Here is a 26,968-nt window from a genome sequence, read left to right as displayed (position 1 = left end):
CATTTAAATTTGCATAATTTTGCATCTGATTTGGATTCAAGGCGTGTATTTAGCCCTTGGGGGTCTGTACACGCCCCTTGATGGTTTATAAGCCAGTTGCAGCCTGTGAGCGCTGTCATTTTTGTTTGTCTGTCTTGAAGAGATGTGTATACCATTGTATGATAAGTCGCACCAGGTAAGTTATGCTTTTAATGTCAGGTTAGTGGTAGGTCTTCCCCGAGGGGGCACGTCAACGCCGGGGGGAAGTCTAGTAGGAAATGATTGGTGCACATATTATTTGCTGAAGCTAACACCCTCCATTGCTGTACCTGTTTGAATGCATGTTGTGTAATATGGTCCATTGGAGCTCTGCACTTCTCTGCAGCTTAATCAATTCAGGTGCAGCCTTCTGTATTTGGAAGCGCTGCCTACACCCTTTTCTCTATGTAAAATGTTCTAAGTATACTTGTGGTAGCCTGCATCCAATCTGCATTCAAATTTTAGATTAGGGACTAGCACATAAATTAGCATTTAAATTTGCATAATTTTGCATCTGATTTGGATTCAAGGCGTGTATTTAGCCCTTGGGGGTCTGTACACGCCCCTTGATGGTTTATAAGCCAGTTGCAGCCTGTGAGCGCTGTCATTTTTGTTTGTCTGTCTTGAAGAGATGTGTATACCATTGTATGATAAGTCGCACCAGGTAAGTTATGCTTTTAATGTCAGGTTAGTGGTAGGTCTTCCCCGAGGGGGCACGTCAACGCCGGGGGGAAGTCTAGTAGGAAATGATTGGTGCACATATTATTTGCTGAAGCTAACACCCTCCATTGCTGTACCTGTTTGAATGCATGTTGTGTAATATGGTCCATTGGAGCTCTGCACTTCTCTGCAGCTTAATCAATTCAGGTGCAGCCTTCTGTATTTGGAAGCGCTGCCTACACCCTTTTCTCTATGTAAAATGTTCTAAGTATACTTGTGGTAGCCTGCATCCAATCTGCATTCAAATTTTAGATTAGGGACTAGCACATAAATTAGCATTTAAATTTGCATAATTTTGCATCTGATTTGGATTCAAGGCGTGTATTTAGCCCTTGGGGGTCTGTACACGCCCCTTGATGGTTTATAAGCCAGTTGCAGCCTGTGAGCGCTGTCATTTTTGTTTGTCAGGCACCAATTACTAACCTGCTCTTTCTCTGATACCCCAGATCAGTTTTTTTTGGGGGGGGTTGTGGTTACACATTATGGGTGTGAAGATGCTGATTGCCACACTTGTTTTATGACCCCTGGTATAATAAACCCCCATGTTGTGAGGGTCACCAAGCGAGGCAAGGGAACGGTTGTATACGTTACGGGGGCCACATCAACGATTTGCTGGGGGGCCCCACGATTTGTAGTTATGACCCTGTGTCTGAATTATATTACCGTGCTTCCTTTTAAGTTGTAAAAATCATGGGCAATAACAGCTTTTTCCAACTGCCAAACAGTGCCAATCAAGCAACATCACCCTCTGTGAATAGAACTCTCAGTAACGAATATTCCGCACAGATCACGTGGCAGAACTAAAGATGTCACCACTAGTGATACCTTGCAGAATGTAAATCTTAGGCCTGGTGCACACCAAAACCCGCTAGCAGATCCGCAAAATGCTAGCAGATTTTGAAACGCTTTTTCTTATTTTTCTGTAGCGTTTCAGCTAGCGTTTTGCGGTTTTGTGTAGCGGTTTTGGTGTAGTAGATTTCATATATTGTTACAGTAAAGCTGTTACTGAACAGCTTCTGTAACAAAAACGCCAGCAAAACCGCTCTGAACAGGCGTTTTTCAGAGCGGTTTGCGTTTTTCCTATACTTAACATTGAGGCAGAAACGCATCCTCAATCCAAAAAATGCCTCACCCCGGGAGTATGCGTTTCTACAAAATGCCTCCCGCTCTGGTGTGAACCACCCCATTGAGATACATTGACCAAGCGTATCCGCAGCCGCAAGCGGCTGCAGAAACGCTGAAAAAGTCGCTCGGTGTGCACCAGCCCAGAGAGAGGAAAGATTGTACGATGGGCAAACACTGACTAAATAATCTATAATCTATCTATTTTAAACAATACTCAATGTTACCCATTATGCTATTTTCACCAGAGTTCCCCTTTAAGTAAAACAGTGACTCAGAAGTTTATTAGATTGGAATGACTGAGAATGGAGACCACCAGGCTGAAGCCAAACATCTCCATATGATGACTGGAGCCAGGAAACACGTCTCCACTCTCCCTCTCTGCCAGGCTCCTCCCCCCAGAACATTTTGTTTGCTTGTTTTTCTCACGTTACCTTTAATAAGACCACCACAGAAGCAATGAGTGATGCTCACTAACATTGTTTCCTCTCTATATGGCCTTGACAAAAGCTTTCACCATTGTCATTATCGCTTTAGAGAGAGGAGGGTAATTGCTGAATTATAGCCGAGGAAACATCACTTTCACTGGCATTGCTTAAATTACTCTTACCTCTGGGCTGCAGTAACCTGATCCTTATCTGAGGACAGTACACCCTGCACTGGATAAAGAGGACTAGGGAAAGCAGATACAAATCTAGCAGGTAACAGGTTTCACCTCTTCATCGCTGACAGGATCTTGCAATGATGAGGACTTTTACATACAAAGTTACCTGTTTACTTTTCAGTCAGTGTTCAGTGCTGCTCAAGAAGCCAGCACATGCACTCAGTGCTGTGTATCTGTACCAGGCCCTGTTTCCTGTGCTGGGAGGTGCAGCTCTCCTGCAGTAGGTAAAGTTGGTTCAGTGGACACTTTGGCCTGGTTCACATGGCTGGTTGTGCAAAAAAGACGATTGAAAATTGTCACTATGATACTCATGCATTCACACTGAACTCCGCAGTGGATGCTGCAAGTTGTCTACTTTTATAGGACAATTGCAGCGAGAGAGATATGGAAGCTGCCATATTTATTTCCTTTTAAACAATACCAATCGGGGAGCACGGTGGCGTAGTGGTTAGTGCTCTCGCCTTGCAGTGCTGGGTCTCTGGTTCCAATCTCAGCCAGGTCAACATCTGCAAGGAGTTTGTATGTTCTCCCCGTGTCTGCGTGGGTTTCCTCCGGGCACTCCGGGTTCCTCTCACATCCCAAAAACATACAGTTAGGTTAATTGGCTTCCCCCTAAAATTGTCCCTATACTATTGTACATGCACTACACGATACATACATAGACATACGATTATAGTAGGGATTAGATTGTGAGCTCCTCTGAGGGACAGTTAGTGACAAGACTATATTCTCTGTACAGCGCTGCGGAAGATGTCGGCGCTATATAAATACTAAATAATAATAATTATTGCCTGGCAGCCCTGCTGATCCACTGCCTATAAGGCTGTGTTTCCACTTGAACGAAGAACGGACATTTTTTGTCCATTCTCCACTCATCGCTAAATAGTAGCTGTTCACACTTGTCACACTGCAACAGATCCAAGGGAATGGTTTCAGTAAGCGGGCCGCACTTCTGTGCAATTGGACGATATTCTTGGCAGGCGGATGCATTCCCCCATATAGCCTATGGGGGAGGGCATCTGCCCCGGGCTCCAGCCAGACCACAGCGGTCCATTGGAGCAGACACTATACTGTCCGCTCCCGCTGGCCTCACGTGGTCCAGCACAAGTGGAAACAAAACCTAATCATTTTACCCATAGACCCTGAATAGGCATGCAGCAGATCAGGTGTTACTAACATTATGGTCATATGACAAGATTAGCTTCATGCTTGGTTCAGGTATGTGATTCAGACACTACTGCAGCCAAATAGATCAGCAGGACAGCCAGGCAATCTACATTGCTTAAAAGGAAATAAATATGGCAGCCTCCTTATTCTTCACACTTCAGTTCTCCTTTAACCTCCACTGACATGCATTGTTCCCTAACCATGTACATGTGTTTGGCCCCACAGTCAGGGACCGCGCTTCCATAGATGCAAAGGGGCAATTGTCCTAGGGCTCCAGAGCCTGTAGGGGCCCCCTAAGTGTGCGTCCCCCCCTCCAGCTATAGTGACCCCATACATGCCTGCACTGAACGTGGAAGAGAGGCTCTTTGGGGAGAAGTCCGGAGTGTAGAGCACTGTGCTGCCTCCTGTGTCCTGCCTGGATTAGGTGAGACCCAATGTGTGCACACCCTAGATTTGTAAGAGAAAGGAGGAGGGGAATAATGAGGACCCCAGCAATGCTTTTTGGGGACATATGATGGACTCCTAATGATTTTGTGAGGCTGGGAGTGTGGTGGGATGGATCCGGAGTGGGCTCAGAGGCTGGGGGAGGGGGGATGGGGGGGTTGCTAGGGGGCCCCCCAAGTTACTTTTGCCCCAGGGCCCCACTGTAGCTAGAACTGGCCCTGCCCACAGTAAAATGCTGGTGGTGTATAGAGCCTAGCTCTGCTCAGCTTTGCACCTATTCTACCCCCTCCCTTACAATCTAAAGGGTGGGGTAGAAACCCAGTGGTTGCGGAGTTATAACCTCACAGGCAGGCTATGTACACAATGCCTGTTACACAAGCAGTGCTTGCATTGTATGCATAATGTGAGTTGCGCTATCTGCGCAACACACATTACGTTTCTTGCGTAAATGCTGGAAACATTTACGTGTGCTGTGTGTGCATGTAAATTTTACTGACGGTCATGCAAGTAACGTAATGTGTGTTGCGCAAATTTTACCCGTCTTTCAGGAATCAGAGCCAATGAGTGTGATATGGAGGCTGTCATATTTATTTCCTTGTAAAAAATGCAGGTTGCCTGGCAGTCCTGTTAATCTTCTGACATACATACAGTAGTGTCTGAGTCAAAACCCTGGAACAAGCATATGGCTAATCTACTAAAACCCGAGTCAGCTGAGCCAGCGTACCTGCTCTGCGTATGCTTGTTCAGGGACAGGGTCTATGGCTAAAAGTATTAGAGACACAGGATTAGGAGGACTGCCAGGCAACTGGTATTGTTTGAAAGGAAATAAATGTGGCAGCCTCCATATCACTCTCCCCTCGGGTTCCCTTTAACCACTTCCCCTCCCCCGGGACAAGTAACTACGTCCCTGCATTTTCCCACTTTACCTCGCAGGGACATAGCTACTACGTCCCTTGCCTTCGCGCACTCCCGCTCGCTCTGCCATTGCGCTCCCACGCTCATTCTCATTGCCTATCGTCAGAGGGGAGATGAATGAATGTGAATGGTCAAGGCATCAATGAGATGCCGCGATCATTTGTTTACTTTCAACATAACACGTCCATGCATTAATTCCTATTTAGCATACTATAAGTACGCAATAGGAAGTAATGCGTGAGGACATCTTGTGGCCAAATGGTAAAATTACCTACACACATTTAATAAAAAAAGACCCACAAATACATTTAAAATTAACACTTTACCTCTCACACTATGGAATAATTACGCAATTTTTTTTTTGTTGCATAAATTTTTTTTTACAATTAAAAATAATATATATAATAGTTACCTTAGGGACTGAACTTTTTTTTAATATGTATGTCAAGAGGGTATATTCAATATATGGTTTTGTCAATTGCGCTCCCCTCTTCTCACCCTCCCCTCTATGTCTAGGCTTGCTGCAACTCAAAACGATGCTACATATACATCTCATCAATAATAATAGTGCTTATAGAGTGCGCTGCCCCTTCCCAAATGTTCAATCATACAAACAGTTCTCTCCAGTGCTTCCTCAACTGTCCACAGTCCAAGTCCAGATGCTCCCAGGAAATTCTCCCGTTATTGGCACAGTTCATATGCAAAAGAGAAACAAAAACACATAGTGCGATCCGTTTGAGTTGAAGCTATATAGGGACCAACACCCTATGGGGTCCGGTTGTGCACCTTGATTTTATGGGGTCACCTCAAAAACCGTGGTAATTGACCAACAAATGGCACACTCACCTGGTTGTAAGGCTGCCTAGCCCTACAGACAGCAACTGCGCTTAGGGGGTTAATCCAGCATTGACTTCCTTAGTCATTAGCACCTGTAGATTCTTAAAACAATTTTCTACCGTCATACCTTGTGCTCCTGGTTCCTTGGGAAAAATACTATCCAAATCCACCTGTCCCCTATTTCTGATATTAAACAACTCCATTGTCAAACTGGGAAACAACGGGAAAAAAACCCAACCAGGAAGAGGAAGTAATTACAAGCAACGTTCTTACTGCCCCACACTCCAAGGGCACTCCCACCAATATGTTCTGGTCACAACTTCAGATATCAGGGCAAAATTTGGCACAGACACACCAGTGCCTACATACAGTTAGATCACACGATCCAACCTGAGTGACACTGTGTAGTGCCCAATGTCCTGGTATCATATGTGGTATATCAAAGATGTCCAAACATACAAATATCTCTAGAGATCAAACAACTTGGGATATACTTTATCCACAGATATCGGGATCCTTAAATGGTGTACTTGTTCTCGTACCTACATACAGCCAGACCACACGGTCCTGCCTGAGTGGCACAAGCGTACACCAGAAAATCCCAGTATCCTATATTGTAGCACAGCAATGAAATTTAGACAATGAGGGTATGCAGCAAAAGTTTCATGCAGTTTTAAATTCAATATATGGTTTTGTCAATTGCGCTCCCCTCTTCTCACCCTCCCCTCTATGTCTAGGCTTGCTGCAACTCAAAACGATGCTACATATACATCTCATCAATAATAATAGTGCTTATAGAGTGCGCTGCCCCTTCCCAAATGTTCAATCATACAAACAGTTCTCTCCAGTGCTTCCTCAACTGTCCACAGTCCAAGTCCAGATGCTCCCAGGAAATTCTCCCGTTATTGGCACAGTTCATATGCAAAAGAGAAACAAAAACACATAGTGCGATCCGTTTGAGTTGAAGCTATATAGGGACCAACACCCTATGGGGTCCGGTTGTGCAGCTTGATTTTATGGGGTCACCTCAAAAACCGTGGTAATTGACCAACAAATGGCACGCTCACCTGGTTGTAAGGCTGCCTAGCCCTACAGACAGCAACTGCGCTTAGGGGGTTAATCCAGCTCCTTTTCCAACGTTATGTGGTGCATCCAATCCTCTACTACCGCTGTCCACACTCACAGACAGCTGTCCACGTTTTTAAGGGTGTGCAATCTCAGTCTCCAGGCTTCAGTTTGTGATCCACCTCCACAGTCTGATGGCAGGGTATCAAGCATACATCTACAACTAAAAGGCTTCCAATAGTGTAAAATCCACGATTTATTGTATAAAACACAAGAATTGTACTCACAAACATCAGGATAAAAAGCGCTTTGTATAATAGGAACACTCAGAGGACGTCTCCTCCTGCTGCTGGTCGCTTCCCTTCCAGGCTCCGCCCTACACGTTACGTCATACGACTCATCAGGGGCTGTTGGTTAGGAAGCGACCCAGCAGCCTCATATACTCCCATAGCTCATTTGCATATTCACATGTAGTTAAAATTCATCTCATTAATATACTCTTAGTATTTATAAAACTTTACTTGAAACAACCCTTACTATACCTTCCATCCAGCTTGGCAATTATACAGAAGGAAGAGAACAGAGATTCAAATCTACCTCTTACGCTAAGCTGAGTCCTTCAATCAACATGCCACCCTCCCCCTCGATCCAGAACTACATTTCCCATGGTGCTCAACACTCAAATCTTTGATCCAATCCCCTACCTCCCCCAAGCCCCTACGCCACACTACACTACCCATATTCCCCACATCTCAACTCTCGTGAGACTATAGTCACCATAAGACAGCTAGATTACCTCATCCCCGAAGCCTCGCGAGATTATAGAATCAGCTGTATCCCTCACCCTGAAATCTCGCGGGATCTGGATTCAGCTCTCCTCCAGCTGTAACTGCAATTAAACCTGTGCGTCCATTCCATTGTACGGCTTGGGCTCAGAGGCGAATCACCACGCTCCGCCTCTCTGAGCCTCCACGCTCCGCCTCTCAGAGCCTCCAGCTCAAAAACTACATTACCCACATTCCCCACCTCACCCACAAATCAGATGCCAGTATCTCACAGCCGGATTTCGATTGGACAACCACGTCCATTTCGCTTTACGGCTCAGGTATACTCAAATTGTGAACATCTATTATTAACCCCATCTCCACTCGTACACAGTCCCCTCCCACCCTAACTAATAAGTGTCCGTATATATTCTACACACTTTTAAACATCCCCAATGAATGTGCAATCCCCCTCAACTACCTATATTATTAGAACACCTCCATAAAACTTTCCCCTACTTAATTGTGCATAGATTCCATCATATTGTTGCCTTTACATATCCTCATTATTTATACACCTCAATGTGATATCCTGATGTGCATGTTTGAACCCACCATTACAATAATATCAACAGTTATAAATCCTTTATCAACCTCTATATGCTCTATGCCGTTTCTTCTCACACTTATCACAACCTATTTATCAACTAACATTATATTAACATACCAATTATTATAAATCCTCATTATCACACCTAAAATAGTGCACCCTACTAGAAAATGTGGACCATGTGAGACAACTCACTCAGAAAGAAAATTTGAGATCAGGTCCGAAGTAACTGGAAGATCATACAAACTGAAGGATTGCATTACATGCAACTCCACACATGTGGTGTACTTAGTGTGGTGTACGTGTGGATACCAATATATTGGTAGGACAACTAGACTACTGAGGAAACGTATATCAGAGCATGTATATAACATTGAGCGCGGATTTGAAGGACACAGTGTTTCGAAACATTTCAAGCTGTGTCATCAAAAAGACCCGAGTTATATGAAGTTTTGTGCAATTGAAAAATTATCAGGGAACTGGAGAGGGTGTCATAGGACAAGGGAAATCTCCAAGTTGGAGACAAAGTGGATATTTGAGATGAAGACAATGACACCTAGTGGCCTAAATATAGAAATGGACCTGAATTGTTTTATTTCGGATGATTAAAATTGATAGTGGAGTGATCTACAACTCCCAAGGAGCTGCTTTGGGGCCTGGTTTACAATATAAGTACATATTTGAAGTTTTTGGGGCAACCCTCCTTTTGGATTCATATGTAGAGTGGGGACATTGATAATAACAGATTTATTAATCACTGCGGATTGGAGAATAAGCACTAGTGATAAAATATGTGGCATGTATAATATTGGGGTAGTAGGGTGCACTATTTTAGGTGTGATAATGAGGATTTATAATAATTGGTATGTTAATATAATGTTAGTTGATAAATAGGTTGTGATAAGTGTGAGAAGAAACGGCATAGAGCATATAGAGGTTGATAAAGGATTTATAACTGTTGATATTATTGTAATGGTGGGTTCAAACATGCACATCAGGATATCACATTGAGGTGTATAAATAATGAGGATATGTAAAGGCAACAATATGATGGAATCTATGCACAATTAAGTAGGGGAAAGTTTTATGGAGGTGTTCTAATAATATAGGTAGTTGAGGGGGATTGCACATTCATTGGGGATGTTTAAAAGTGTGTAGAATATATACGGACACTTATTAGTTAGGGTGGGAGGGGACTGTGTACGGGTGGAGATGGGGTTAATAATAGATGTTCACAATTTGAGTATACCTGAGCCGTATAGCGAAATGGACGTGGTTGTCCAATCGAAATCCGGCTGTGAGATACTGGCATCTGATTTGTGGGTGAGGTGGGGAATGTGGGGAATGTAGTTTTTGAGCTGGAGGCTCTGAGAGGCGGAGCGTGGAGGCTCTGAGAGGCGGAGCGTGGTGATTCGCCTCTGAGCCCAAGCCGTACAATGGAATGGACGCACAGGTTTAATTGCAGTTACAGCTGGAGGAGAGCTGAATCCAGATCCCGCGAGATTTCGGGGTGAGGGATACAGCTGATTCTATAATCTCGCGAGGCTTCGGGGATGAGGTAATCTAGCTGTTTTATGGTGACTATAGTCTCACGAGAGTTGAGATGTGGGGAATATGGGTAGTGTAGTGTGGCGTAGGGGCTTGGGGGAGGTAGGGGATTGGATCAAAGATTTGAGTGTTGAGCACCATGGGAAATGTAGTTCTGGATCGAGGGGAAGGGTGGCATGTTGATTGAAGGACTCAGCTTAGCGTAAGAGGTATATTTGAATCTCTGTTCTCTTCCTTCTGTATAATTGCCAAGCTGGATGGAAGGTATAGTAAGGGTTGTTTCAAGTAAAGTTTTATAAATACTAAGAGTATATTAATGAGATGAATTTTAACTACATGTGAATATGCAAATGAGCTATGGGAGTATATGAGGCTGCTGGGTCGCTTCCTAACCAACAGCCCCTGATGAGTCGTATGACGTAACGCGTAGGGCGGAGCCTGGAAGGTAAGCGACCAGCAGCAGGAGGAGACGTCCTCTGAGTGTTCTTATTATACAAAGCGCTTTTTATCCTGATGTTTGTGAGTACAATTCTTTTGTTTTATACAATAAATCGTGGATTTTACACTATTGGAAGCCTTTTAGTTGTAGATGTATGCTTGATACCCTGCCATCAGACTGTGGAGGTGGATCACAAACTGAAGCCTGGAGACTGAGATTGCACACCCTTAAAAACGTGGACAGCTGTCTGTGAGTGTGGACAGCGGTAGTAGAGGATTGGATGCACCACATAACGTTGGAAAAGGAGCTGGATTAACCCCCTAAGCGCAGTTGCTGTCTGTAGGGCTAGACAGCCTTACAACCAGGTGAGCGTGCCATTTGTTGGTCAATTACCACGGTTTTTGAGGTGACCCCATAAAATCAAGCTGCACAACCGGACCCCATAGGGTGTTGGTCCCTATATAGCTTCAACTCAAACGGATCGCACTATGTGTTTTTGTTTCTCTTTTGCATATGAACTGTGCCAATAACGGGAGAATTTCCTGGGAGCATCTGGACTTGGACTGTGGACAGTTGAGGAAGCACTGGAGAGAACTGTTTGTATGATTGAACATTTGGGAAGGGGCAGCGCACTCTATAAGCACTATTACAAGAGGGTATATTACTGTTAATTTTGAAATAATAGGCTTGTAAATAGTGACGCAGGCGAAACTGAAAAAATGTACCTTTATTTCCAAATAAAATATTGGTGACATACATTTATTTATTTATTGTATTTATAAAGCGCCAACATATTACGCAGTGCTGACATTGTACTAGGGGAAAATTTGAAACGTTGCAATAACCGGGATAAATGGGCAAATACAATGTGTGGGTTTTAAAAATGGTAGCATGTATTATTTTAGAACTATAATGGTTGCAAAAACTGAGAAATAATCATTTTTGTTTTTAATTTTTCTTATTTTTCCTGTTAAAATGCAGTTGGGATAACATAATTCTTGGCAAAAAAGTATCCACACTAAATAAAGCCTAATTGGTGGTAAAAAAAAAAGATATAGATTGTTTTGTTGTGATAAGTAGTAATAAAGCTATAGGCGAATTAATGTAAGGAGTGCTGACAGGTCAAAATGACTCTGGTACAGAAGGGGAAAAACCCTTAGAGGTGAAGTGGGTAATAGCGTGAATTTGTAAACAGAGGAACTGTATGTTTTATGCTAGTGATACATGAACATTTGTTCTGGTACTCCCCAATCACACTTATTGGACTGCAGTGTTCCAGCTAATCCATACTCATATAGGCATACGCTTAAAACTAGGCCCAGTTATCTGCATACTGACCAGAGTAAAATCTTGGGACAAAAAGTGTGTTGGGTGTCCAAAGTTTGGCCAAATGTTTGGAAAGGCATGTGCACCACCTTTTTGGTGCTTTGATTTAAAGTACATCTAGCATTAGAGAGGGGACAAAAGTCACAAATTCTTGCAACAATAAATTTCCCGGTTTGTCAACAACATACCACTTGGCTGTACATTTTCTTACATTTGCTAATGGCTGACAGAGTGCACAGAGTACTTTAGCTTGACATTTATTACTTGTCAGACATGACAAGTTTATTTTAAAAAAAAGACATGACTTATGGATATTGGACATGTGAGGTTTTTAAAGCTTAGAATATTTTGCATACTAGAAGGCAAAGCTGCCTCGGACTGCAGGACTTGTCACCTGGTTATTTAGCTCAGCATGAAATGTATAACAGAATTGTTTTCACTGGAATACCAAGTTCAAGTAGAGTGACAACCACAACCTCTTTCTTATCTTGCAAAGAAAAGAAATTAGTGAGTTACCCAACACCATCTGCACAAGTATTGGTCAGGAGCTATCTATCTTCTATATATATAATAGACTAAGTGCCTCAACCTTCAAACAAGAAGAAGAAGTACTTTGCATGAGAAAATTTATGCGTGCTCAAACACCAAGTTTAAGGCCTCTTTTCCACGGACTGTTGAGCTGTGTGCTCAGCAAGCAGTTACCAGGCAGCAGTGAGCAGATACCAGGCAGCAACAAGCAGTTACCAGGCAGCAGCAAGCAGTTATCAGTCAGCAGTGAGCAGATACCAGGCAGCAACAAGCAGTTACCAGGCAGCAGTGAGCAGATACCAACAACAACAACAACAACAACAAATAACATTTGTAAAGCGCTTTTCTCCCGTGGGACTCAAAGCGCATAAGCATGGCTCCGACCATCGTGGTACAGGGGAAGAATTTTATAAATCTGGAAATGCCAGGCTAAACAGGTGGCTTTTCAGTCTGGATTTGAATAGCTCCAGGGATGGTGCTGTCTTTACTGGGTGTGGTAGGGAGTTCCAAAGAGTAGGGGCAGCATGACAGAAGGCTCTGTCTCCAGATTTTTTGAGGTGCACTCTGGGAGTGACCAAGTTTATAGAACTTGCTGATCTGAGGTTGTGAGAGGTGTGGTGCAGCTTCAGCAAGTCCTTCATGTATCCAGGGCCCAGATTGTGCAGGGATTTGAATGTCAGCAGTCCAATCTTGAAGAGTATTCTCCATTCTACTGGTAGCCAGTGCAGTGAGCGAAGGATCGGTGTAATGTGACAGTGGCGAGGCTGGTTTGTTAGCAATCTGGCAGCAGCATTCTGCACTAATTGCAGGCGACGCAGGTCTTTTTTGGGGAGGCCAGCATAAAGGGCATTGCAGTAGTCCAGCCGTGATGTGATGAAGGCGTGGACTAGGGTTTGAAGATCCTCTGGGGGAATCAGATGTTTAATCTTTGCAATGTTCTTCAGATGAAAGAAGGAAGATTTAACTACAGATGAAATTTGGTTTCTGAAACTCAATTCCCCATCGATTAGTACGCCAAGGCTACGCACAAGGTTGGAGCTGTTTATGTCTGAATTCCCAATCCTGATTGGTGTTGCTTTAGGATAGAGCTGTTTTGATGGCGAGCACTGGCTTTGGACAAACAGGACCTCAGTTTTGTCAGCATTCAGTTTCAACCAGTTATCATTCATCCATGCCTGAAGCTCAGCTAAGCAAGAGTTTATTTTTGGGGTAGGGTCTGTTCCACCAGGTTTGAAGGACAGGTATAGCTGTGTGTCATCGGCGTAGCAGTGGTACGTCAGGCCATGTCGTTGGATAAGTGTACCGAGTGGCAACATGTAGATTGCAAACAGCATACCAGGCAGCAACAAGCAGTTACCAGGCAGCAGCAAGCAGTTACCAGGCAGCAGCAAGCAGTTACCAGGCAGCAGCGAGCAGTTACCAGGCAGCAGTGAGCAGTTACCAGGCAGCAGTGAGCAGTTGTGAGAGTTTGAGAGCCATTTCACTGCCTATTCACAGTCCATGGAAAAGAGGTCTTACCCTAGCAAGTCTGACATTGCAAATCTGGCCTAATTGGCTATTCATGAGGCAATGCTCATGCAAATGCATGCACAAACCAATACCACAAAGCAGTCACCCTGCTACATGCTACATTAGCACTATCCGGCTTAGTGCACACCAGAGCGGTTCGGCAGCGTTTTGCGATCCACTTGCGGCTGCGGATACGCTTGGGTAATGTATTTCAATGGGCTGGTGCACACCAGAGCGGGAGGCGTTTTGCTGAAACGCATACTCCCGAGGTGAGGCATTTTTTGGATTGCGGAGGCATTTCTGCCTCCAATGTAAAGTATAGGAAAAACGCAAACCGCTCTGAAAAACGGCAGTTCAGAGCGGTTTTGCAGGCGTTTTTGTTACAGAAGCTGTTCAGTAACAGCTTTACTGTAACAATATATGAAATCTACTACACCAAAAACGCTTTACAAAACCGCAAAATGCTAGGTGAAATGCTACAGAAAAATAAGAAAAAGCGTTTCAAAATTTGCTAGCATTTTGCGGATCTGCTAGCAGTTTTTGGTGTGCTCCAGGCCTCCAGGAGCGCCACGGGGAGGATTCCCAATGCCCCCTTTTTATACAACTGGGGGGACCGCAGGGTCCCAGGCTCTCTCACTGCCTGGAAACCACAGCGGCACGCTTGGGGGGGGGGGGGGGGGGGGGCGGCTGCGCCACCCAGCCTCCCACTCCGGGGTGCCGCTGTGGTTCCCAGGCAGCGAGAGAGCACTTTGCAGTATTGGTTTTTTGACCCTGCATAGTTTGGCATGCGAAAGCAAATGCATATTTGCATGAGCATTGCCTCATGAATAGCCAATTAGGCCGGATTTGCAAAGCCAGACTTGCTAGGGTTAAACTTGGTGTTTGAGCACGCATACATTTTCTCATGGAAAGCCTACTTCTTCTTGCTTCAAGGTTGAGGCACGTACTCTATTAGATAGATAGATGCGGCGTATGCTACGACGCAGGTTGGCTAGTTTATTATATTTCTATAGTACATGTTCCGCAGTGCTGTACAGAGTGTGTTGTCTTGTCACTAACTGCCCCTTATGCTGGATCCACACGGTGCGTTCGCGCACTCGATTTCCCGCTCGATTCCCGTCGATTCGTTTATTTCCAACATGTCCGATTTGGATTTCGATGGATCGTTAGGTCGATTCGCATGCAAAGTATGCCGAATCGACCTAACGATCCATCGAAATCCAAATCGGACATGTTGGAAATAAACGAATCGACGGGAAATCGAGTGCGCGAACGCACCGTGTGGATCCAGCACTAGAGGGGCTCACAATCTAATCCCTATTCTAGTTATATGTCCATTGAAGTCTAGGGCCAATTTCAGGGGGAAGCCAATTAACTTATTTCTATGTTTTTGGGATGCAGGAGGAAAGCAGAGTGCGCAGAGGAAGCCCACACTGACATGAAGAGAACATATAAACTCCTTGCACATAGTGCCTTGACTAGGATTTGAACCGGGGATCCAGTGCTGCAAGGTGAGTGAATGCTGTCCACTATGCCACCCTGCTGCCTAGCTATTCATCAGCTGAGATACATTATTTCTACTTTGTATTGATCTACTGTACAGTATCTACTGATACCCTTTGTACGCTGTTTCCCTAATAATAAGACAGGGCCTTATATTAATTTTTTTCCTACACATGCGTTAGGGCTTACTTTAGGGTGAGGTTTTATTTTTTCCTTGAACAAAAATATTAATATTTATTCAATTATAAGATCCTTTATGACTATTAAAAAGCTTACCTTACATTTAAAATGTATCAGTAATGTCGACATCTTTACTGTTAGCAAGGTGAATCGCTGTAAGATATATACATTTTTTAGGCATCAGTTAATCTCCCAGATTGCTCTGGGGCAGAAGGCTGCGTGACATCATAGCCTAGGTTAAATATCAGTAGGAGGGTGGGGCAACATACCAATATACAGGAATATATACTGTAAAAATAAGTAGCATTTCTGATGCTAAAACTGGGATGATTAAAAATGGGTATCCCCCATTACTTTTGATGTGCTTTGAAGTCATTACGGGTCCTCTTTATTAAAGTGGGATAAAACTGTGACATAACATTCAATAAAAATGTTTTTTTCTACTTGTTATTACCCATACAGTTATCATATTTGCTTTAGTGAACAAGTAATATTGTCTTTCTGCAAATTACAAATCCCCAAAGTATAGTTTACCTGCTCTGAAAGCTGCCATTGCATTTTATTGCATAGCTGCTGTATTTATATATTAACATCTACGTAGTGATCATTTCTCAGCTGCACACATACTAGAAGCAGAGAGAGCTCAGTTTCAGCACTTTGCTAATGTTAACTTATTGTAGCTGACAAAGCAATGCAAACGAAAGATAATGTTATCACCTCTTCCTATGAGGCCAGAAGCTATCCACTGAAGCAAGGAGCTTTCCACCGAAGAAGAAAGAGCTGTGTTTAACTGTTCGAATGCTGTTCTTCTATAAAAAAAAATTTGTATTAGTAGATTTTATTCTGTAAATAATATTTTAAAACAAAGAGGAACTGCTGAGTTTCATGCCAAAAGTGGGTATCCCAAATCATTTTTTATGTTCTGTTATTAGTCGTTACAGGTCCTCTTTAGTAAGCCTCCAATCTGTTTTATAATACCAAATGATTATTTGGCTTTCACAACTAGATACTTCAAGTTGGGTAATTGTCTATTCTACTTTACTTTATGTAATGACCACGTCATTTGGAATGATGGAGGAAATGTGTGTTTATCTCTTTACTGTTCCTGAGAGATACTTGAAGCCGGAATGTGATACAACTTGTCAGCAGTCACGCAAAACCGAAATGTGAAGACCATTATGGCTTATTTGCGGTGGAGGCTTTTTGTTCCCTTGTAGTCCAGCTCATGACCAGCAATAGAAATTAATTAACCTTAGCCTGATTCATTGCCTCCATGTGTCAGTAAGTTGTCCATGTCTTGCCCTTTCATTATATTTGGATTATTCAATTATCGGTGCCCTTCTTGGCTGAAGTAACATTGAGGAACGAAGGGCACTCACAGAAGGATTACACACCGGAATTATCGCAGTTAACCATTAAAGCCATAAAACCACGTAACGGAAAGGCTCCATACTCCAGCTTGTTCTCTAGCTTTGAAATTTATGACTGTCTTAACATGTCAAGGACAATGTGTCTCACGCATCTGCTGGTCAAAATGATGACTGCTATATTTCATAGACATGTATATTGTATTCTTTCTATTCCGTATGGACACAATTGCATCTAGAGTTACGGAATACTTAGATAGCTCATGGTGACCAAGAACTACTAGAAAAGTATAAGGAACTAAAAGAGACCAAAAAAAAAAACCCCTCCTACTAAAAACAACACTTAGTATAATTTGCTTCCTTAAAGCTAATGGGAAACGTTTTTTTTTTTTTAAAGTCAGATACTCACCTAAGGAGAGGGAGGCTCTGGGTCCCATAGAGCATTCCCTCTCCTCTCCCGGTGCCCGCTGCTGTCCTGGCTCCCCCGTAGCGGTATTCGACCTTTTCGGTCAAATACCGCTGTCACCCGGCCAATGGGCTTCGGAAATGCTTCGGGAGCCGAGTACTCCTGAAGACGGTTCACTCTACACTGCGCACGCGCCCTCTATGACGCACTTGCGTGTGCGCCGCCTGTCTTCGGGAGGACTCGGCTCCCATAGACTTCCAAAGTCCCCTCGGCGGGGGATGCGAACGGAGGAGCAAGCGCAGCACCGGGGGCACCGGAAGAGGAGAGGGATGGCTCATTAGGACTGAGCCTTCCCTCTCCTTAGGTGAGTATCTGCCTTTTTTTTTTTTAATACGGGGTTACATTAACTTTAAAGAGGACTCGCAGACGTGAGTCCATCGGACCCAATCAGGCTCGGCTATTTCTGCCTGAGCCCAATCGGAAAGCCGATACACTGAATGCTGGAGGGTGAAGAGGACAGGGGAAGCCTCGTTAGGATCCAGAGCCTTCCCCCTCCTGAGATAAGTAGGGCTGTTTATCTTTTGTTACATGTTTTCTTTAAAACCAAAGGCATTTACGATAATTCAACTTTAAATGAGCAACTGTGTTGTATCTGTCAATTTTTTCCCATGATGCATCGCTCCTGAATATGCAAATCATCTCTTTATGCCCCTGAAGGCTTGCATCCAGAACTGCTGGTGTATAGTGAGCCGGTAGCTAATGCATTTTACTGAACCACATCATCCCAACATGCAGACAGCCTGTTTTAGACTTTGTGGTCCTCAATTCTTGGAAATCTTTTTTGTGATGAAAGTTCCTACACCACACTGCATTCTCAGTCGGTTGAACTGCAAAGGTTGTGCCACTTGATGCAGAGTAATGAGATGCAACCACCGAACCCTCGAGTTGAAACTTTACAAACTTCATTGAAAGTGAATTGATAAGATATGTTGGGAGCAACAGTGTAGGCATCCGATAGACACCCATGTTAAGGTCGATGTGCCATTAGATCGACCAGCTGACAGATCCCTATCTGATCGAATCTGATCAGAGAGGGATCGTATGGCTGCCTTTACTGCAAACAGATTGTGAATCGATTTCAGCCTGAAACCGATTCACCATCTGCTGAGCTGCTCCTGCCGCCTGTCCCCCCCCCCCGTATACATTACCTGATGCTGGCTCCGGGTCCTCTTCTCCGCATTGCACGGCTCTGTTCCGGATCCATTACGGCGCTTCCTGTGTTACTCCGTGACCAGGAAGTTCAAATAGAGCGCCCTCTATTAGAACTTCCTGGTCACTGCAGTGACACAGGAAGCGCCGGGATGGATGGAGCCGGAACAGAGCCGTGCAGCACGGAGAAGACGCCCGGGAGCCAGCCTCAGGTAATGTATACCTGATCGGATCGGCCGCCGCTAGCGACGCGCACTTTACCCGCGGGCGATCGAGGGTAATTTCCCGCACGGCGCGATCGACGGACCGATCCGATTCCGGGAGGGAATCGGATCGGCGGCTGCGTTTACCGCGAACGATTGGCAGCAGATTCGATCCCAGGATCGAATCTGCTGTCGAAACGGCCGGGAATCGAGCCAGTGTATGGCTACCTTTATGTCAGTAATTTGTAGCTGCAGTTTGTACAGCGGGCAGCCCTGGAAACCTGGCACCTGCTGTTTTATCAGTTGCCACAAGCGCGCAAATTTCACTTCGTTACCGATATTAACCACTTGAAGACCGCAGTGTTAAACCCTCCCTAAAGACCTGGCCATTTCTCACTTAAAGTGGATCCGAGATTAACTTTTACTCATTGCATAAGTGTGTTCCTTTCCTACTGTTTATAGGGCATTCCTCAAGCCAAATACGTTTTTGTTTTTGTTTTAATACTCTAATTGCGCAAAAAAAAGTGGGATCAGCGCATCACCAGGCCGCCTCTGAATGGCCTCAGCTCAGAGATGCGCTGAGCCCCCCCAGAAACTGCAAACGCACCTTGAACCCAAACAGAGGCTCTGCATATACACCAAAGGAAAACTATTAAGTGGGAGCAGCTGACCAGAAATAAATCAATCAAACATAGCAAAGAAATGAACAGCGCTACTTAAAAACAGATGAGTGCTTACCTGCAAAAAAGTGCACACCCCACTCATGGGATTCAAATACACAATGAGCATACACGACCTGTCTACCACTTGGAGGATGTTAGTTTCACTAACAATTTGCAATTTGTTAGGTACTTGTCCCTCCCACTGTCGAAGAAGTCTTTCCTCCATGGGAGGGGACCTAACACTAACTAAATTCTACCTATGCATATGCATAGCCTGGGCGCGCTACCAGTAAAATTGAGAATTGCGCAAAAAAAAGTGGGATCAGCGCATCACCAGGCCGCCTCTGAATGGCCTCAGCTCAGAGATGCGCTGAGCCCCCCCAGAAACTGCAAACGCACCTTGAACCCAAACAGAGGCTCTGCATATACACCAAAGGAAAACTATTAAGTGGGAGCAGCTGACCAGAAATAAATCAATCAAACATAGCAAAGAAATGAACAGCGCTACTTAAAAACAGATGAGTGCTTACCTGCAAAAAAGTGCACACCCCACTCATGGGATTCAAATACACAATGAGCATACACGACCTGTCTACCACTTGGAGGATGTTAGTTTCACTAACAATTTGCAATTTGTTAGGTACTTGTCCCTCCCACTGTCGAAGAAGTCTTTCCTCCATGGGAGGGGACCTAACACTAACTAAATTCTACCTATGCATATGCATAGCCTGGGCGCGCTACCAGTAAAATTGAGAATTGCGCAAAAAAAAGTGGGATCAGCGCATCACCAGGCCGCCTCTGAATGGCCTCAGCTCAGAGATGCGCTGAGCCCCCCCAGAAACTGCAAACGCACCTTGAACCCAAACAGAGGCTCTGCATATACACCAAAGGAAAACTATTAAGTGGGAGCAGCTGACCAGAAATAAATCAATCAAACATAGCAAAGAAATGAACAGCGCTACTTAAAAACAGATGAGTGCTTACCTGCAAAAAAGTGCACACCCCACTCATGGGATTCAAATACACAATGAGCATACACGACCTGTCTACCACTTGGAGGATGTTAGTTTCACTAACAATTTGCAATTTGTTAGGTACTTGTCCCTCCCACTGTCGAAGAAGTCTTTCCTCCATGGGAGGGGACCTAACACTAACTAAATTCTACCTATGCATATGCATAGCCTGGGCGCGCTACCAGTAAAATTGAGAATTGCGCAAAAAAAAGTGGGATCAGCGCATCACCAGGCCGCCTCTGAATGGCCTCAGCTCAGAGATGCGCTGAGCCCCCCCAGAAACTGCAAACGCACCTTGAACCCAAACAGAGGCTCTGCATATACACCAAAGGAAAACTATTAAGTGGGAGCAGCTGACCAGAAATAAATCAATCAAACATAGCAAAGAAATGAACAGCGCTACTTAAAAACAGATGAGTGCTTACCTGCAAAAAAGTGCACACCCCACTCATGGGATTCAAATACACAATGAGCATACACGACCTGTCTACCACTTGGAGGATGTTAGTTTCACTAACAATTTGCAATTTGTTAGGTACTTGTCCCTCCCACTGTCGAAGAAGTCTTTCCTCCATGGGAGGGGACCTAACACTAACTAAATTCTACCTATGCATATGCATAGCCTGGGCGCGCTACCAGTAAAATTGAGAATTGCGCAAAAAAAAGTGGGATCAGCGCATCACCAGGCCGCCTCTGAATGGCCTCAGCTCAGAGATGCGCTGAGCCCCCCCAGAAACTGCAAATACTCTAATTCCCTATAAACTAAATAAGCCACGCCCACAGGTTTTCAGAGAGCCAAGGCACTTTTAGACAGTAGCAAGGGCTCATGGCTGCTGTCATTGTATCACAGAAAGAAATAATCATATTCTATTTAAGCTGTTTGCAGCTAGATTTGCTGTGTAAACTATCTAAACTATCTAAAAGTTATTTGTTATAGTTTTTTATCTCGGATCCGCTTTAATAGGCCACTGCAGCTTTAAGGCCTTGCTGCAGGGCTGTCCAACTCAGCACACAAGTGATACACCCCCCCCACACACCCTTTTCTCGCCACCAACGGAGATTTCTGTTGGTGGGGTCTGATCGCTCCCCCAATGTTTATTTATAAATATTTGTTTTATTATTTTTTAAATAAATATGCCTTTTTTTTTTATAGTGTCCCCTTCCTCCCCCCCGCAAGCCAATCAACGTGATCAGCTGTCATAGCTTGCCTATGACAGCCGATAACTTCCCTGCTTCTGGAGGGGACAGCCGTGTCACACAGCTATCCCCAGTACAGCGCTGCCTTACATTGCAGCGCTGTACAGAAATAAAAGACGCCGCTGGGAAACTGAAGGCAGAGCAGAGCTCCGCCGTTCAGAGCGGGGATGCGTGCGTACCGGTGTGCGTGATTGCCCGCAAACCACGCCCCAAGGACCTTACACCGATCGGCGTTAGGCGGTCCTGGGGCTGCCACCGCGTCCACGCCCACTGTCGTCACGCGGTCGGCAAAAGGTTAACATGAGCACCTGTGGGGCAACCCAAACCTCTGCAGAGCCTTGGTTGTCCAAATTTCCCGTCACCCACATGCTGGCTACAGGTGGTATACATAACATATTCGAATATAAAATGTTACTGTTTTCCATTTAATATTAAAACATTTTTTTAAATTAGTACTAATAATAACTAAACCATTATTAAATAATCTCACAAATTTTGAAGGCGCTAACAGTAGTAAAAAAAAACAAAACAAAACATTGTTTTTGGTTGGCTACCTTGATTGCCGGTTTGTTTCTGGTTGAATGCAATGTTTACTGAGCCTTCTGATTCTAAATAATCCTGTGGTGAGTTACCATCTCATTAACAATGCATAACTGCCCATTCACTGTAATGAAAGTTAATGCTCTACTAATGACTCATTAAGTACCTCTCACATTATTGAGTAGGCAGTTATCGAATGTACTGCAGACAATAACGGCAGCAGAATGGGAAGTTTGTAAGGATACAATGGGCTGAATATGTCAGTTGATCATGTTTTTCTTTTTTGCAGTGAACAAGTGGCCTGGCATCGTGTGTCACGTGTTATTGTTGTAGTGCTATTTATTGTATGATTGGAATGTTTATTTCACTTGCTGTCTTCCGCACTTTCTCTTCCTTGCTTGGCTTTGATCACGGAGGCATTGAACACAAAAGGCTGAGCATTCTTCACTGTCAGCGGCCGGTAACATATGAATTCTGTATAGCTGCTAGCAGTACAAAGCAGGCGCCACTCTTCTCACTCTGCATAATTCAACTCCGCTGGTATTTATCTGGAGGCAAAATCTTCTGCTTCTCTGTCCATATATCATGCTAATGACCTGCTTCTAATGTAACCGAAGTCTCCAGCAATATTTCCCATGACTGTGTATTGGTGCCTGACCACACCGTGTTTTTCTCAAGGTTGTGTTGTATTTTACACAGCTACAAGTGGCCAAAAATCTGTCAATTTTGCAGCCCGATGCACCGTCCGATTGGATAATTTGATCAAATCAGATGAAAATTGGTGCCGCAACAAGCGTGCCTCATCGAAGAAATAAGTCAAACGTATCGCTCAAGCATGCTGGGAAATTTCAGGCTGATGCGGTCAATCGGGTGCACAGCGGTAATGGCCTTTGATATTGCAGCAACCGATGAATGGAATGAAACCCCTGTGGGCAGCACGGTGGTGTACTGGTTAGCACTCTCGCCCTGCATCACTGGGTCCCCAGTTTGAACCCCAGCCAGGATCCTATCTGAACAGAGTTTGTATGTTCTCCCTGTGTCTGTGGGGGTTTCCTCTGGGCACTCTGGTTTCCTCCCACATCCCAAAAACATTCAGACGAGTTAATTGGCTTCCCCGTAAAATGGCCATTGACTATGCACTACATCAGGGCTGTTCAACCTGTGGTACTCGTACCACCAGTGGTACTTTGCTGTTGGCCAGGTGGTACACTCCTGGTTTGCCTGCCACTTAATTACCAACCTTGTCCTGGTCCTGTCCAACCTCCACCATGTTCAGCTCCCCCTTGCTGGCTCCTCGCTGTGCTGCATACTTCAGACCTCAGATTCACAGTGACTGCAGGTATACTTCAAATACAGAAAGTGACATCACTCCACCAATGCCTCCTGCTATTCCCCTCCCATATGTTCCACTTTTTCTTTAAGTGTACCAGTAAGAAAAAAGAGCCCCAGGGGTACTTACCACAGGAGGGGGGAGCTTCTGGTTTCTAAAGAAGCTACTTGTCAGGGTGAACGCATGCGCAGTAGCGGCTCTCCGCTCATGCTCTGGCAGAAACAGCCGAGCCTGATCTGATCTACTGCGCATGCACACTGGTTGTACTTTGAATTTCAATGCGATAAAAGTACAATTAGTGAAAAGGTTGAAAAGCCCTGCACTACATGATACATACATAGACATATGACTATGGTGGGGATTAGATTGTGAGCCCCTCTGAGGGACAGTTAAGTGACAAGACAATATACACTGTGCAGCACTGCAGAAGATGTTGGCGCTATATAAATACTGATCAATACTTTTGCAAACGTAGTTGGGTGACTTTCTAGATATGGCCTTCCATTGTATTTAATACGGCTTCACCTAATAAATGGTCCAATAAACTACACTAGATACATATAATGCACAGTACAGCCTGCTGACTCCATAAAAACACTACTTCTTATGACTCTCTAGATGTGGCCTTCCAAATGTCAGTGTGACCCCTTCACAATAGTATTAAACATCAATCTCATTTTTTTGGGAACAAATGTTACCCCGTACTGCCTTTAGTGGCTGTTTTATATACTGCAGCTTGTATTTATACATACAGTACAAGGCTTTGAAAGTTACTGAGTTATCTTGGTATATCTTTAGGAGCAGTAAATTCCTCACTTAACTCAAGTAAGTGTTTACATATGTTTTTAACATGTTGATTGCAGTCCCTCAATGTATTTAACTTTCATTTAAAACTTAAAATCAGAGGAAAACCCCTTTAATCTCTTATCAGTTCTTTCTAGGACCTGGTGGTGGAGAATTTGTCAGCTGTAATCCCAGTGCTGTGTCCTCCCTATAGCTTAATCCTTGCCGTTTATTGACAAGAGCTATTTGTAGTATTGCAGTGATGAGCAATTTACATGTGAAACCTTCATTCTCCATCCCTCCTGACCTCTGTCTCTGAACGCTATCCTTTTTATTGAAACGATTTTAGCTTTTACTACCAATTTGGTTGCATAGTTTTTAAAAAACAGAAACAAACAGCTATATAATTTCTGATTGTTGCCAGAATTGTGCCCAAATTGAGTTTGTGGCAACTATATTGTCTTCCTGGGGGCAATAACAAGTGTTACTGGACATTACAGGAGCCCATTACCGCTCACAGAGATTTTCCAATCAGCTAAAATATCTTCATTTCAGTACCGATGCTGTAAAGTTCCATGGCTGGTCTGAAAACACCAAAAACTTGATGAAGGGTAAGTTTGGCAGGATAAATCCCATCAATGTAGGATCTGAACACCTTGAAGAAAGGGTGTAACTAGCGGGGAGAAGCCACTGCAATTACAGAGGGGCCCAGAGCTGTGGGGACCCCAACTACTAACCTTCCCTTCCTCCGATGCAGGGGACTACACTTCAGTGGTGAGCTGACATTTCACATATGCAAAATTCGAAGAAAAAAAAATCGAAATTCGCCATTACACATCGTAATCGTAATGTGACATTTCAGGGAAAATCGTTATTCATTTCATAATTTCGCGCAATTTTTCAGGTAATTTTCGTGAAATGTTACCTTATTCTGTGCCGACTTTAGTGGTTAATAGCACAGCCCCCATACATGCTATTGACAACAAAACTGCTACATATGATAAGGCGAATAGTGGGTACAACTGAAAAAAAAAAGAATTTTCCAAAAAGACCTTTTAGTTTTTGAGAAAACCGATTTTAAAAATGCCAAGAAAAATGGATTTTAAATTATCATTTTTCTGAGTATAAAAAACATTTTTCTTTGCATTTTTAACATCGATTTTCTCAAAAACTACAAGGTCTTTTTGGAAAATTATTTTTTTTTGACTCTTACCCACTATTCTTTTTAATATATGTAGCAATTTTGATGTCACTATTATGTATGGGAACTTTGCTATTTACTATTTATAGAAATTACGCAAAAATTACACTTAATTTTATGTGAAATGACGAATGACTATATGAAATCAGTTAGATGTAGAAGTTGTAATTACGTATAGGTGAAATTGAGAAAAATGTATGCGGAAATTTGCGTAATCGTGATTAGCTGATTACGATCTTACGTCAGATCAGGTGTTCTTATGGCTACACTTGTTATGGGTGTGAAGGTCATGCTGGCCACACTTGTTCTATAACCCTTGTGAGGTGGGACTCAAGGTCGTGAAGGGCACCAAGGGGAGACAAGTTGTGAACATTGGTGGAGACCCATCAAAGTTTGGCTAGAGGACCCATGAATTGTAGTTACACCACTGCCTTGAGGTATACTCACTATGCTACGCAGAGTAACGTGCGTAGTCTTACGCACAATGATCAGAGCGTAATGCATTGCATGTAATACGCTGAACTCCTCATGCGGTGAGACTTTACACACATTATTCTTCTTACCGCAGTTTAGTGTTTTTATCTCAAGCCGTCTTCTTGATATTTCTAGTGTAGGAACTGTGGCCGGACCCATCCTATCAGGTATGAACAGTCTCAATGAAGTATAGGCTCCATTAAAATTGTTCAAAGTCACTTTTTAGAAATGCTGCTGACTTTCTGCAAAGTAAAATTATTTTATTTACATGTATTTCTTAGGATAAATTCAACACCGTTCATCATATACCATAAAAATTAGTATCCTGAATAATTTATTACATTCTTCTATGAGTAATTATGGTTTCTTTTTAAAGGATACCCGAGGTGACATGTGACATGATGAGATAGCCATGGGTATATACAGTGCCTAGCACACAAATAACTAGCCTGTGTTCCTTTTTTTTATTCTTCTGTCTGAAAGTGTTAACACTTACGCTGAATACTCACCTTAATGATGCAGGAAGATGGATCATGATGACGTCCCCAAACGACAAGCGTTCCTCGGTCCATCTTCATCATCAGCTTCCCTTTACACATTGTTTTATCCCTTAAACCTATGCTTGGTGCACACAATGCAATTTTGTGGCAGATTTATTTTAATATATATAAATATAAATATGGAATTACAGCCATAAAACTCTTTCCTTACTTAGAACAGATTCTGAGAACAGGAGATAGACTAAAAAAAGTCAATAGTTTATATATTTTAGTTTCTGGGACACTTAAAGACTCTGTCAACATACCGTATGGGAGAATACAATTATTAGCCCCTTCCCCACCACTGGTACGCATGTATACGCCACTTAAAACTTCACTTTGCATGCATGTTTATTTACCTTGTCTTTCGCGATCGCCGTGCTGCCCCCATTCGTGTTCGTTGCCATCTTGCTGTTCTGTGATCGGTGAATGGGAACAGCTGTTCCCAAAGCCGATCACAGTGCCTGTGATGAATGAAAGTCAGCATCAGGGAGATGCCGGTATTTATTCACAAAGTGAAAGTAAAACAGATACACAGAACACTTCCTTTGTACTGTTCACAGTACACAGGAATTAAGTGTGATAACATCTTGTGGACAAAAAGTAAAAATACACCCACATACACTATTGTAATAAAGATAATACTTTTTTTTTTTTAGTTTTTAACCCCTTTTACCCCACCCCA

General features: G+C 43.6%; 1 long non-coding RNA gene across 2 annotated transcripts in view; it reads left to right on the top strand.

The window, feature by feature from the left end:
• LOC137564038 (uncharacterized) overlaps window positions 1-26,968 on the top strand; it is a 249,778-nt gene that overhangs the window by 83,317 nt on the left and 139,493 nt on the right. For both annotated transcript variants that reach the window (XR_011030496.1, XR_011030497.1), the window contains exon 3: window positions 15,078-15,187. This is a non-coding gene — a long non-coding RNA (uncharacterized lncRNA). The remainder of the gene's footprint in view (window positions 1-15,077; window positions 15,188-26,968) is intronic.

Source organism: Hyperolius riggenbachi, chromosome 1 (assembly GCF_040937935.1).
Source record: "Hyperolius riggenbachi isolate aHypRig1 chromosome 1, aHypRig1.pri, whole genome shotgun sequence".
NCBI lineage: Eukaryota > Metazoa > Chordata > Amphibia > Anura > Hyperoliidae > Hyperolius > Hyperolius riggenbachi.
The sequence above is the reverse complement of the archived record's forward strand: the minus strand, read 5'-3'. Positions and strand labels throughout refer to the sequence as shown.